Raw genomic sequence first — 14016 nt, forward strand, 5'->3', positions numbered from 1 at the left:
ACTCGGTATGGTGAGTGATCCTGATTACCAGGGGAAATGGGTTAGTGCTACACAATTGAGTGAGGAGGACTATGTCTGAGACTTTAGGGATCTCCTGTGGTACCTCTTGCCCAACAGTCTTGGTCAGTGTGATGATGGCAGGCTAGGACCGGGGACCCAGAAGGGGTCCTGCAGGACCAGCCAGCAGGGTCCTTGGCTTCGTGAATGATGGAAATAAAAAATGAGCCAGCAGGAAGTGAGAGCAGAGTTTATTGAAGAAATAAAAAAGCAGATACAGAGTGTCTGGGAGAATTGGAAAGGAAAGAAGCATGAGTCTTACCTTCATTTGGGGTCTGAGGATTTTTATTGAGGACAGTGGTCTCATGTACATGTCCCCTGAGGCATCTAGGAACCAGTTAGAACAAAGATGAGGGCCCAGGTGTTATTTATTCCTTGAAGCTAGAAAGCGGTGTTGAGATGTCTGGCACCAGTGGTCTGGAACATGCATGTGATAACTTCCTCTGGTCATTCTCACCTGGTTCTTCCTTAGATGTTATCTATTCTAAAGAAATCATTAATTCCTTGTCCTTTACAAGGAGGACATCATGAGGCATGTGTAGAGTGGGGAGGGGGTGCAGGTCCTAGCAAGAATAGAAGCAGGAAAAGGAACAAAAGCAGATTTTTATGGAGTCCTTCAGTTTCCCTGTCTCAAGTGGACAACTGCAGCAACCCAATAAAGATAAATCTCCAAGAATTCAGATCCTTCAGGGATAAATATTTGGGCACTGTATCAGTGAAGAAGATCATCCGGTTGGGTTACAGACTGTGGGTAGGGGGAGCATGTGTAATAGTGGTGGAGGAACACTTGCTGTTGTGCTTACCAACTTAGGCTTTATGCTCAAATACAGAAGCTACAGGAAGTGGAACAGTTACATTTAATGTTAGTTATCTCCCCTCCTTCTTTACTCTGACATCTCTTATGAAGAGCACTGATGGCTCCTCATGTTTTCAATGACTACACTGACATCATCCCATCCTGATTTGCCATCTTTTCAATTGGGTTCAATTTAGAGTGGGTGATGAGGGGGTGAAAAGGGAGTGGATTGTACTGGATAACTTCTGTCCCCCCACCTAGATCTACCTTTTACCCTTTTCTAGCCTCTTCTGTGCTGGGCACTCACATGGGTTCCTCCAGTGGGATCCTTTGCCCTCTGGTTCCAATTGTGTTCATTCAGTGGGGGTGGAGGTGTGGAAGGTACTAGCAGGTGTGGATAGTGAGTTTAGAGTTTCTATCCCCTTGGCTATTTCCCTACTGCATCACAAAGGTTGACTGCTTAACTTCCAGGAGAGCCAAGTCTTCTGTTGCCATTTGCAGCCTCTCAGAGTTCCCAAAAGCTGTTGATAGCCTCAGATTACTGCAGCATTCCTCCTTAGATGACTTGAAATTCTTCTGGGACCCTGACTGATGTGCCTGCCTTGCTGGGTTGTTTTAAGGATTGGAGATAGTGAATACAAATCATTCGGTACAATGACTAGCACTTGGTAGGCACTCAAAATGATAATCCAATCCCCCCCATCCTTTTAAATTCTAAATTCAAATGATTGCTTAAAGAATTAGCACTGTTTTAGGGAATAAATGAGATAATGTATGTGAAAGTTCTTTGTAAAGTGTAAATTGCTATATAAGCAAGATATATTAGACTTCCAGAGTTTTAAAATTATTATTGAAAAAAAAAATACAGCCATACCTGTCTTGCCTTAATCAGATGCAATTAGATTTTTCTCAGAAATGGGGTAGGATAGAAACTTTAACTGCAGATTTCCATGCAAATCTCATTGAGTTAAAAACTTTGTTCATTTTCTTCTGGCTCTAGGTCTTTGGTTTTAGATTTCCCATTCCCATTTCCTCTTCTTTCTAGCCCAGTGAAGCATGAGTATCAAGATGAGTAGACGGAATGTTAATTGCTTTTCTGTTTCATTGTAGAAAAAAGGAGAAAAAGCAATGGAAAAAAGCATTTTGAAATATGGAAGAACCTATTAAATCTGCACTATGGCTTTCCACAGTACCTTCTGACACAGGAAGGGAAATGGTGCAGCAAGACATACAGATGTCGATTTTCCTTCTGCTCTAGAACTTTACATACCATAAGTCAGAGTTATTAGGAGGACCTTGAAGGAGAGGGCAGAGAACTGCATCTTGGCCCAAGCCTTACTTTTTCATTTTCATGTGGCAAGTGACCATTAGGGTATTTATTTCTTTCTCTAAGCTTACATTTGCTATCCTGGTTTAATGAAACCCTTTTGTTGTGTCCCATGCTGTTTTATTGTCCTTCCAGATGAAATAGTTTGTAGAAATAATGTGAGCAAAGAAGTTAGCATTTGTTCATTAAAAATCGTGCTGTGGCACACTCCTTCCCAGGACAGCAGAGATTGTGTAGAGATAAGTGGTTAAGAGCATGCACCCAGAGACACTTAGTCCTGGGTTTGATTCCCGAGTTCCTCCCTTATCAGGCTGTTAGCTCAGCCTCAGTTTCCTTCTCTGTCACATGGGGCTAATAATTGTATCTTGTTGGGGCAATCAAGTGCAACAGTGACTGAACAAGCCCTTATAAAATGTCAAGTGCTGAACTTACTTAAGGGGTTATTATTTCTAAGCTAACAATCTCTCATAAATGCTTTTGACTTTCATCAAACTCTATTCTCCTTGAAATAAAGACCAAGAAACGCTTAGTAACTGAATAAGGCATGTGATGATACTGTCCACAAAAGAAAGTCTTCTGATTAAATAACACATGTCAAAGTCTCTAGAATAGTGCCTGGCATATGATAAGCCCTCAATAAATGTTTGTTTCCTTCTTCAATAAAACATTGAAAATGCAGATTTTAACTTTTCGGAGGAGACTATCCATTACTAGGACATCTTTCCCATGCAGAAAGTACTTTAGTTGTAAGGTAATGGATGGTATTACCAATATGTTATATCCTGTAAGGTAGCTTTTACCTGGATCACCTTGTTTGACCCTCATAGCACCTGTATGAAGAAAGTAGAACAGGTTCTATTCTAATTATCCTAATATTGCACAAAAGAGAACCAAGGTTTGAGCAGTTAAATTTCTGACTCTTCCAAAGTCGTATGGCTAGACTCCTTGATGCTAATTTTGACCCATTCCCAAATACACTTGAGGGAAGCAGAGTGGGGATAGTTGTTAGCTTCCCTTTTCTAGGCAAGGATTGTGCTTGGCTGAGGAGTTATTTCTTTCTGGTGCTTGATGATTTATATTGACGATTATGGAGCTTAGGTTCATGACTGAACCTGTGGTAATGGTAGTACTATGAGGGTGGGGCAGGGGGTGGCTGTCCAGGCTGAGAGCTTAGAGGATGGGGGTGAGATAGTATTGAAGAGATAAATACAAAATGAGGTCTGAGCATAACTGAACTGCCATGGGGAATAGAAGAAGTGGGAGGGCAGGGTATTAAATTGCTATAGCATTATCTGTATCTGGTCAGGAGTGGATTTGGGGTCTACCCCTGCCTTTTCCACAAAGCATTCAAAACAGACATTCCTCAAGACATTTTTGGAGTCTTATGGAACTTGAAAACTAGAAGGACCTCAGAGGTCATCCTTAGTGTTCCTTGTATTTTATGGATAGGAATTCCTAAATTCATGTAGCTTGTATACTGGAGCTTTATTTCATAAATAAATGCCTTTATAGCATTTATTATGTGTTAGGCACTGTGCCAGGTGCTTACAAATAATAATTCATTTATTCCTCACAGTGACTCTAGCAGAAAGTTACTACAGGTCCACAGTTCCTTATTTGCAATTCCGAATTTCAAAAAAAATTTGGAAAAACATAAAAGTTCTTGGAACATTGGTACAAACTCATTGGTGGCAAAACCTGATCTGAACTGATACAAATCTGGCTAATTGTCTTTGTACCATGTAGTTAAATAACATACATTTTGCTTCAAAACATGTCAATGGTTTTGTTATGAGGTATTGCCCAAGACTTTGTTGCAAGTGTTAAACAATACTTAGTAAAACCTCATACCTTTCCAAAATCCAAAAAGTTGTGAATTTCAGAAAACATCTGACTCTGAAGATTTGGGGTAAGAGATTGTGGAATCTGTATTATTATTCCCTCACCTACCGAGGCAAATAGATTGCATAACTTGTAAGGGTAAACGGTGGCATTTATGGGAGTCTATGCTAGGAAGTCTGGCTTGAAAGTCTGGTCTTATAGCCAACATAGATGCTCTGATCCTCACCACATAGTCTTCTTATGACAAGGCCAACCATATATATTTATAGACTGCCATTTATTGCTTTGCCCAGGTAGTCTGTATGCATATCATGTGAGTTCAGAAACCCCTTAATTTCATTCCCTATTGTCACCACTTTAGTTCTGCCCTTATTTATTGTCTCCACCCATTTGTTTACCACAGATCAGTCAGGGTGATCTTTCAAAATGCAAATCTGATTTCTATTATACCTACTCTATCAACCTCTGTTTCCATGTTTTCCCATTGTGTTTATAAGAACCCAAATCTTCCACTTAGCGTGGTTTAACTCTGCCTGTCTCTCCAGTCTCAACCCATGCCAGAGCCCCCAGGCATTTTGTGCTACAGACACCCCTACCTTCTTTCAGTTCCTTGACTACATTGTGGTCCCGCTTGCTACAGGGCCTTTTCAGGTGCTGTCTCCTCTTCCAGGAAGACTCTCTTTATCTAGCTCTCCCACCTCTGCCATGCCCTAGTGACCTCCACCTTACTTTTCAGGCCTCAGCTCAAAGTTACTTTTATAGGGATGTTTTTAAGTCATAACAGTTTCCATTTTACACTTACTTGTGTAATTATTTCATGAACATCTATCTTCACTTATGTAGTGAAGGCAAGAATTATTTCCTTCTTGCCATGAAGGCAAGAATTATTTCCATTTTTGTTCACTATTATGACTTTATCCTCAGTGTCAGTCATCTGGTAAGAGATGAATACAAATTTGTTAAATAAAATGAAAGAATGACGTTTGGGCAGAATGTGAGGTTTATTTTTTTATTTTGTTGAGTTAGGTGTAGAGGTTTCAGAGACTTGTGTATTTGTTCATGGACAAAACTATCCCCACCATCTTCTTGGGTGTCATAAGAGTTGGAATTTCAGATGTTCTTTAAAAGTTAATGTGTGGGGGCGCCTGGGTGGCTCAGTTGGTTAAGCGACTGCCTTTGGCTCAGGTCATGATCCTGGGGTCCTAGGATCGAATCCCACATCGGGCTCCCTGCTCAGCAGGGAGTCTGCTTCTCCCTCTGACCCTCCTCCCTCTCATGCTCTCTGTCTCTCATTCTCTGTTGCAAATAAATAAAATCTAAAAAAAAAAATAAAAAAAAATAAAAAAAAGTTAATGTCTGGCCTGGAGGACTTAAGCTTTCACTTCCGGAACTGCAATTTCTAAGGGCCTTCCTTTCTTGCTCCTATTGACATAGAAGGGACATTTGAAATGAGAAGCAGAAGAGAGAAAATACACTGCTTTCCTGAAAGTTCAGATAACAAACCAAGTTGTATTAGTTGCTCAGCTGGCTGCAGCCCTCATATTAAGTATTATTAGAGCAGCAAGGGCATTTAGCTGTTATCTACAAGTCTTATGCTGAAGCTGGGGTTGTCTGCAGAGAGTAGTGCTGCCTTTTGATTATTTAAATGTATATATATTTGGGGCACCTGATTGGCTCAGTCGGTTAAGTGTCTGACTTGGTTTTGGTTCAGGTCATGATTGCAGGGTCATGAGATCAACACCTGAGTTGGGCTCCAAGCTCAGTGGAGAGTCTGCTTGAGATTCTCTCCCTCTGCCCCTCCCCCCAATCACACACACATGATCTTTCTTTAAAATAAATAAATCTTTAAAAAATTTTAAGTATATTTGTGGAATTACTATAAAGGTCTCTAGAAATCTGTCACATGAAAATTTAGTAAATATTCAAGTGATCAGTTTTTCTAATATGTTGTCCCAAATTCCCTCTTTTCTCTATAATTCATTCCCTCTAATGAAAAGAAACACATTTTTTATTTACAGATTTGTTGAATGCAGTAATCCATTATTTGGGGGTAACTGCTAGAGTATCTCACCTTGTTGGTTTCCAACAAAGCTTCCCAGATTGACATCTCACAATTTGAAAATTAAATGCAATATAAAAGCCATTAACTAAACCTGATTGGTAAAGGGGCATTGGATTAACAGTTGTTATTGAGTGGTTTTTTTGCTTGTATTTTCTTAAATATGTCTTGAAAACTTTTCTCAGAATGTATTCAAGGAACTATATTGTCTTAGTTTATTTCTAATAATGCTATTTTTTTTCTTCAGCTTTGATTTTTTTTTTGACATAATTAGAAATACTAGTCATCATATTATCTTGAGGAACTTATCACCTATGTGGCCACCAATTGGCTTCCCTAGCCCCACATTTCTCTTACCTGATTTCCCTCTTACCTTCCCAGACTTCTTTCAACAGAATTTCCTCTCCATCCTAGGAGGATCCAGCCAATTCCCTGGTCCATTAACCTGGGCACCTTCTTGACCATGTCTCTCCTAGGTTTGCCATATCCAGTTGCCCAGAATGTCTGCTGCTTCTTCCTCATTCCTAATCATGACCCTAAACAGTACTGCATTCCAAGGCCTTTTCTAAACTTAATAAATACATAAGGAGCATTTGTTATGTACATGACCCTTTATAATGGGTGTAGGAGCGTGGACAGTGCTTAAGAAGATGGTGGGGTAGTCTGGTAGAATATATGTGCACACCTGCTTGGCAGCAGTGTATCCTGGTCATTACGGATGCAGATTCTGGTGCCATACTACCTGGATTCAAATCTTGGCACAGTGTCCAGCACAGATAAAACACTCAATTATAATTATTGATTCATATATCCAGGCTTCTGATCCCTGCTCTGTCACTCTCTCAAATCCTTGAATCTCTGGTTTCATAAGACAATGTGAACAGAGAAAAGGGCACAGAGTTTGGAGCTAGAGGGTTGAAACTCCACCATTTATTGCAGATGAGTTAATTAAATTCTTGAAGCTTTGGTTGATCTCTTCAAAAATCATCTATTCTCTGAAGCTACTCAAACATCAGCCTACCTTCCAACTACCTGCAACTTCTACCTTCTCCTAGCTCCTCAGCTACTGTTTTGCTGATAAGTTCCTTCTTCATGAGTTTTTATAGTTTGCAAAGTACTTTTCACAAAAACCATGTAATTAAGTGTGAAACACGTGGGGCATTATTCTCATTTCTATTTTATAGATATGGAAACTCAGGGCCATGGGGATGATAAAACCATCCCAAGTTGGTGTAGCTATAAATCTTGGAAATGAGACTTGAACTTGCTTCTCTGTGGTCTTTCAATTCCACACAAGCCAATGAGTTCAGTTTTTTATTTACCTGTATCATTCACTTTTCTTAGACCCCCCTGTGGTTTTCATCAACTCTGAGCTCCTCATTATGAGTCAACTGCCCTCCTGGGAATCATACTTAATGCAGTGAGTGATGATGGGGCAAGGATGTATAGTAAGTGGCCTCTAGGCCTTGTATATATTCCCTCAACTCCTTTTTTTGCACTATATGAATCTCTTTGGCTTCTGAGTTTTGTTTGATAACAGAAGTTCCAACAGAGAAAATACAGACATTACTTGGTGTAATGGCTTGTGATGGATATGAATCTTCGGGCGTCAAAAGGCCAACCCTGGTAGAGAGAATAATAACTCCCAAAGATAGCTACATCTTAATTCCCAGAACCTGTGGTTGTGTTAGGTTATAGGGCACAGGAGAATTAAGGTTGCTAATCAGCTGACCATAAGTTAGAGTATCTTAGATTATCTAGGTGTGCTCAGTGTAATTACAAGGATCCTTTTTTTTGCATTTAAAACTCTCCATTATCTGATTATATATTTTTTAAATTTTTTATTATTATGTTAATCACCATACATCATTAGTTTTTGATGTAGTGTTCCATGATTCATTGTTTGTGTATAACACCCAGTGCTCCATTCAATACGTGCCCTCCTTTATACCCATCACTGGGCTAACCCATCCCCCCATCCCCCTCCCCTCTAAAACCCTCAGTTTGTTTCTCAGAGTCCATAGTCTGTCATGGATTGGTCTCTGCCTCCGATTTCCCCCGCTTCATTTTTCCCTTCCTACCATCTTCTTTAATTTTTTTTAAATTTTATTTTATTATGTTATGTTAGTCACGATATGATACATCATTAATTTTTGATGTAGTGATCCACGATTCATTGTTTTTTTTATAACACCCAGTGCTCCACGCAGTACGTGCCCTCCTTAATACCCATCACCGGGCTAACCCATTCCCCCACCCCCCTCCCCTCTAAAACCCTCAGTTTGTTTCTTGGAGTCAATAGTCTCTCATGGCTCATCTCTCCCTCGATTCCCCCCCCTTCATTTTTCCCTTCCTTCTCCTAATGTGCTCCATGCTATTCCTTATGTTCCACAAATAAGTGAAACCATATGATAATTGACTTTTCTCTGCTTGACTTATTTCACTTAGCATAATCTCCTCCTGTCCCCTCCATGTTGATGTAAAAGTTGGGTATTCATCCTTTCCGGTGGCTGAGTAATATTCCATTGTATACATGGACCACATCTTCTTTATCCATTTGTCTGGGCATCTCGGCTCTTTCCACAGTTTGGCTATTGTGGACATTGTTGCTATGAACATTGCGGTGCATATAGCCCTTCTTTTCACTACATCTGTGTCTTTGGGGTAAATACAGGAGTGCAATTGATGGGGCATAGGGTAGCTCTATTTTTAATTTTTTGAGGCAACTCCACACTGTTTTCCAAAGTGGCTGTACCAACTTGCATTCCCACCAACAGTGTAAGAAGGTTCCCCTTTCTCCACAACCTCTCCAACATTTGTTGTTTCTTGCCTTGTCAATTTTTGCCATTCTAACTCATGTAAGGTGGTATCTGAATGTGGTTTTGATTGGAATTTCCCTGATAGCTAATGATGATGAACATTTTTTCATGTGTCTGTTAGCCATTTGTATGTCTTTTGGAGAAGTGTCTGTTCATGTCTTCTGCCCATTTTTTGACTTGATTATTTGTTTTTTGGCTGTTGAGTTTGAGAAGTTCTTTATAGATCATGGATACCAGCTCTTTATCTGTAGTGTCATTTGCAAATACCTTCTCCCATTCTGTGGGTTGCCTCTCCTACTATCTTCTTTTTTTTTTTTTTTTTTTAACATATAATGTATTATTTGTTTCAGAGGTACAGGTCTGTGATTCATCAGTCTTACACAATTCACAGCACTCACCATAGCACATACCCTCCCCAATGTCTATCTCCCAGCCACCCCATCCCTCCTACCCCCCACCACTCCAGCAATCCTCAGTTTGTTTCCTGAGATTAAGAATTCCTCATATCAGTCACAAGAGTCCTTAAGAGTGGAAGGAAAATTGTCCAGAGGAATGGCAGTGTGAGGAAGACATGGCCAGACATTGCTGATTTTAAAGATGGAGGAAGAGGTTCAAGAGCTAAGGGATGTGGGCAGCCTCTAGCAGCTAGAAAGGTCAAAGAAACAGATTCTCCCTTAGAGACTCCAGAAAGGAAGGAAGCCTTGCCAGCACCTTGATTTTAGCTTATTGAGATCTGCTTCATATTTCTGAACTATAGAACTGTAAGATAATACGTCTCTCTTTTTTTTTTTTTAAGATTTTATTTATTTATATGACACAGAGAGAGAGAGAGAGAGAATGCAGAAGCAGGGGGAGCGGCAGGTAGAGGCAGAGGGAGATGCAGACTCCCCGCAGAGCAGGGGGAACCCAATGCAGGACTTGATCCCAGAACTCTGGGATCACGACCCAAGCCGAAGGCAGTCACTCAACCAATTGAGCCACCCAGGCACCCACGATAATACATTTCTGTTGAAACTAATATAACAGTCTATGTTAACTATACTGGAATTAAAAAAAATAAAAATAAACAAGTAAAACCACTTATATCTTAATAAGAAAATAAACTTCTGTTGTTTTAAGCCCCTAAGTTTTGGAAATTTGCTACAGCAGCCAAAGAAAACAAATATACTTGATATATGCAAATAAATAGAGCTGTTGTGAGGGGTTAATGAATTAATATAGAAAAGTAATTGAGAAAATCCCTAGACTATAGTAAACAAGAGAGGGTAACATTATTTTTCATATTTGTAATGTTTTAAAATCTTTTTTCCTTTTCTCATTTTTCCATTTCATTCTATTTCTGCTATTATATCATTTGTCCCATACACTTTTCAGCCATTCCCTAAGTCTTTTTGCTGTGTGCAGTGACTTAGTTCAGTAGGTGAATGTGCACAACATGCTGAATAAAGAAAGGGTGTCTTTACTGCAGTATCTCTTTCACCAGCACGCACAGAGGAAAGGCGAATTGGGGAAGCCACACAGTGTATTGGTCGAGCACTGTCCGTTAAGTGTTGGAGTTGTAAAGACCTTGCTTTATATCAATTGAGTGATCTTGGGGATGTTTCCTAACCTTCCTGAGTCTCTGTTTTTTTCTTTGTGAAATGGGGATCATTATAATGCCTATATTGCACATCTGTTGTGCAGATGAAAAAGATTATGCCTGTGAGCCCTTAGCATAGTACCTGGCACAGAGCTAAAAGCTCAACACCCGTTACGAGGTTTTATTACTGGTGTTTGTGTTTATTGATTGATTTCTCTGGGAGCCACTGTCAAGAAGTTTGGGTATGGAGATTACAGACCTCCAGCATGTTATCTACAATGAGCACACTGTGAGTGTCTCATAAATATTACATAATATTGGGAACAGGCATGTTCTTGATTCTAAAAGATTGTGACAGATAAATGGAGGGTAGAGGATAAAGAAATCTTTAAAAAACAGGCAAATAAACATACACCTGAATAAAATATTTTAACTGTTTGCTACAGCATTTGGACAGGTTTCAGAGGATGGGATACTGATGCCAGAGAGAATAATATAATTTGACAAGATGGTGGATTATCATGGTATTTTTGCTGCAGTCATCAAGTTTTTCAGTTTCTACTGATCTTATGTTTCCTTTGATGATTTCTGGACTCAGCACTGACATTTCAAAATATTTTATCATTTATATGATAAATTCCTTAAATTGAAGCTGTGTTGTTTCAGGTGATGGTAAGATTGCTTTGAAAGCCATATTAAAGATCTGCATTGAAATTATGTTCATATACTGTTCTTTTTATCATTTTTGGCCTGCACTCACTTATTTAAAAGTTATTTATCATACAAAGTGTCAGCCAAACAAATGGTATTGCTCAAAAGGTCATGCTTGAGTTTTCTCTGATGTGATTAGTTTTATTGGTCTTTATTATTTCTCATTCTTTTTTAAATGTATTCCTATTGATTGTTTTGGAAATGGATTGGTAGAGACTAATTTTGTGGTGGATGGCAGTTTTTAACCCACAGAAAAGGTAATTGTAGGGCTTCCAAATTATTTCCGAGCCAGTGATTATGGTAGGTCTTCAGTTTTCATTTGAAGGATTTTATAGGTGTTATATTATTTCACAAGCTTGTGTGTATTTTATATTTCTCTTACACTGGAAAGGTGAAATTATTAACTGACACAGGTCATGTTGGGTGCCAGTTATTCCATGTTTTAGTGTACATCTTGGGAATTGTTTGTCCTCCACTCTTCCTTCTGTACTACTTAATAAGATTAATTTCCTTCCAGCTCTGAAATCTTATGACTATTCCTTTCCCCAATTTCAAAGGCATATCATAGTGGATAAAGGAGGGCAATGGGGACTCTGTAGGTTGGGAGATTCTAGGATTGTAGTCCACCTCCTAAATTGTGCTATAAATTTGTACATTCCTCCTAGCCTCTTTGATATTTATTTTCCCATTTTTCAAATAATAATTGCTCTGCTTCTCTCTTAGAGATACAGTGAGAAGCAGATTATGTGTGCAAAAAGAGTGGACTAAAAATGCAAAGAAAATGATGGATAATTAAGTAGCAGTTTCAAGCTAGTAACTAGGTCAGTAATATTGCATTTGAGAGGAGAGCAGATCTGATCCCCAGGTAGTTATTTGGTATTATAGTAGTGCCACTGGAAAACAGCCACGTGCTGCGAGTTCCCTGGGAAATACATGATGGGAGGGAGAAGCATGTCTGTCCAGAGCTGTGGGCTAACTCTGAGACTAGTCTTGGGTCAGTTCCAGGAAGGGGAGAATATTTATGAAACCCTCAGCTGACCTCCTGCTCTCTTCTATCTAGGATGCTCATCTTCTTCCACCAAGCATGACATTTGGAAAAGATATATTTGAAGACTACAAATCTGCTGAATCAGCAAAGGGGATCACTGAGGTGACCCTCACTAAACCAGATAACCCTACCACTTCCCATTTGTTACCTTGACATCTGTCACTGCCATGAGACATTGAGGAGGTAATTTCATTTCTTTGAATCAGTTTTCTTATGCATAGAATGAGGAGGTTAGACAATAGACCTAGACATTTCATATAAACTTTTTCAACCTGTTAATAATAATACCTACTGAAAATCTTACCCATAAGGTTGTTTTATGGATTGAATTGTGTCCCTGCCTTAAAAAGATTATGTTGAAGTTCTAGCCCCAGGACCTCAGAATGTGACCTTATTTGGAAATAAAGTTCATTAAGATGAGGTCATAGTGGAGTAGGGTGGGCGCCAATCCAATATAACTGGTGTCCGCAGAAGAAGATGGCTATGTGAAGATATAGAAAGGAGGAATGCCATGTGACCATAAGGGCTCAGATTGGAGTGAGGCAGCTATAAACCAAGAATGCTAAAGCTTTCTAGCAAACCACCACAAGCTACAAAGAGGCAAGGAAGGATTCCGTTACAGGTTTCAGAGGGAACATAATCCTTCTGACACCTCGATTTTAGACTTCTAAACTTCAGAACTGAGAGATAATAAGTTTTCATTCTTTTAAGCCATCTAGTTTGTGAGTTCTTTGATGTGGCAGCTCTAGGAAGCTCATATAGATCACTGTACACAGTGAGACAGAAGATGAAAAACAATTTGAAAATTAAAATGCCAGTGGTGGTTACTTGATACTCTCTTGTTTTATGTCACTCACGATTCCAAATGCAGTATTGACCTTACTCTAGGCCAGTTCACCACTTACGCTGCAGGAATAAAAGAGAAGGAAGAAAAATTAAGATGCAAGAAGGCCAGGTCTCTTCCCATCTGGAAACATGTCCACACCCTATTATTCCATTAGCATGAAAAGAAGAGAAGACAGAAGGGAGCATATAAATGGTGGTATTTCATTGCTTAATAGCCCCCCTCCACTTGCAAACATAGCCTAGTATCCTGGAATCAGGTCTCATCCTTAGGAGTATCACTGAGGGTAGAGGGAGGAAAAAGTGAAGAACTTCCTCTCAGTGCATCTATTAAGAAACAATACAACGTTGACATGTGCTTTTCCCCTCATCCTGAGAACATTTGTATGGAAGTGTGAGTAGGAAAGGGGATATAGTAATATTTAATTTGGGGTATTTGCCTTTTAAAGCTTTTTCAATCATACACTTGGGTGAGTGTGGATAGTAAGAGGATGGAAATGCTGCCCATCATGGGAAATACCACTTGCTTGTTGGTTCTGGTCCTGAATCTTAGCTATAAGGTGAGAGCTGGGAGATGTGCAACACTGGACCTACATTGAGCTCTGTGCAAGGGAGGAGTGTGAAGACAAAAAATAAAGCAGGATAGAGGAATCATGGCAGCTGTATAGCCCACTGGATGGAAGTGGTTTGGTTCTGCCTGGGAAGGACAGGTAGTTTCCAGTTATTTTAATCGTCTTCTTTCATTACCTTCTTCTTTCCAACCTTCTTTTGCCATAGAATATGGTACATTTGGTCCTTCTGTAATTATTTGAGTACTGGTATTAGAGGGATATATGGGTGATTGTATGCAGCAAGTCATTTTAGCAGGTAGACTGCCAATATCAGCCAAATACAATTGTCAAGCTTAAGGGAAAGTAAGTCATTTTATATCTATC

The 14016-nt window shown here is 39.4% G+C and overlaps 1 long non-coding RNA gene across 1 annotated transcript in view; it reads left to right on the forward strand.

Moving 5' to 3' along the window:
• The window catches only part of LOC118005141, a 181044-nt gene that overhangs the window by 12197 nt on the left and 154831 nt on the right, over nt 1–14016 (forward strand). Inside the window, exon 2 of the long non-coding RNA XR_004677774.1 lies at nt 12251–12421. This is a non-coding gene — a long non-coding RNA (uncharacterized LOC118005141). The remainder of the gene's footprint in view (nt 1–12250; nt 12422–14016) is intronic.

This window comes from Mirounga leonina, unplaced genomic scaffold (genome assembly GCF_011800145.1).
Source record: "Mirounga leonina isolate KUSES-001 unplaced genomic scaffold, KU_Mleo_1.0 Mir_94, whole genome shotgun sequence".
NCBI classification, from domain to species: domain Eukaryota; kingdom Metazoa; phylum Chordata; class Mammalia; order Carnivora; family Phocidae; genus Mirounga; species Mirounga leonina.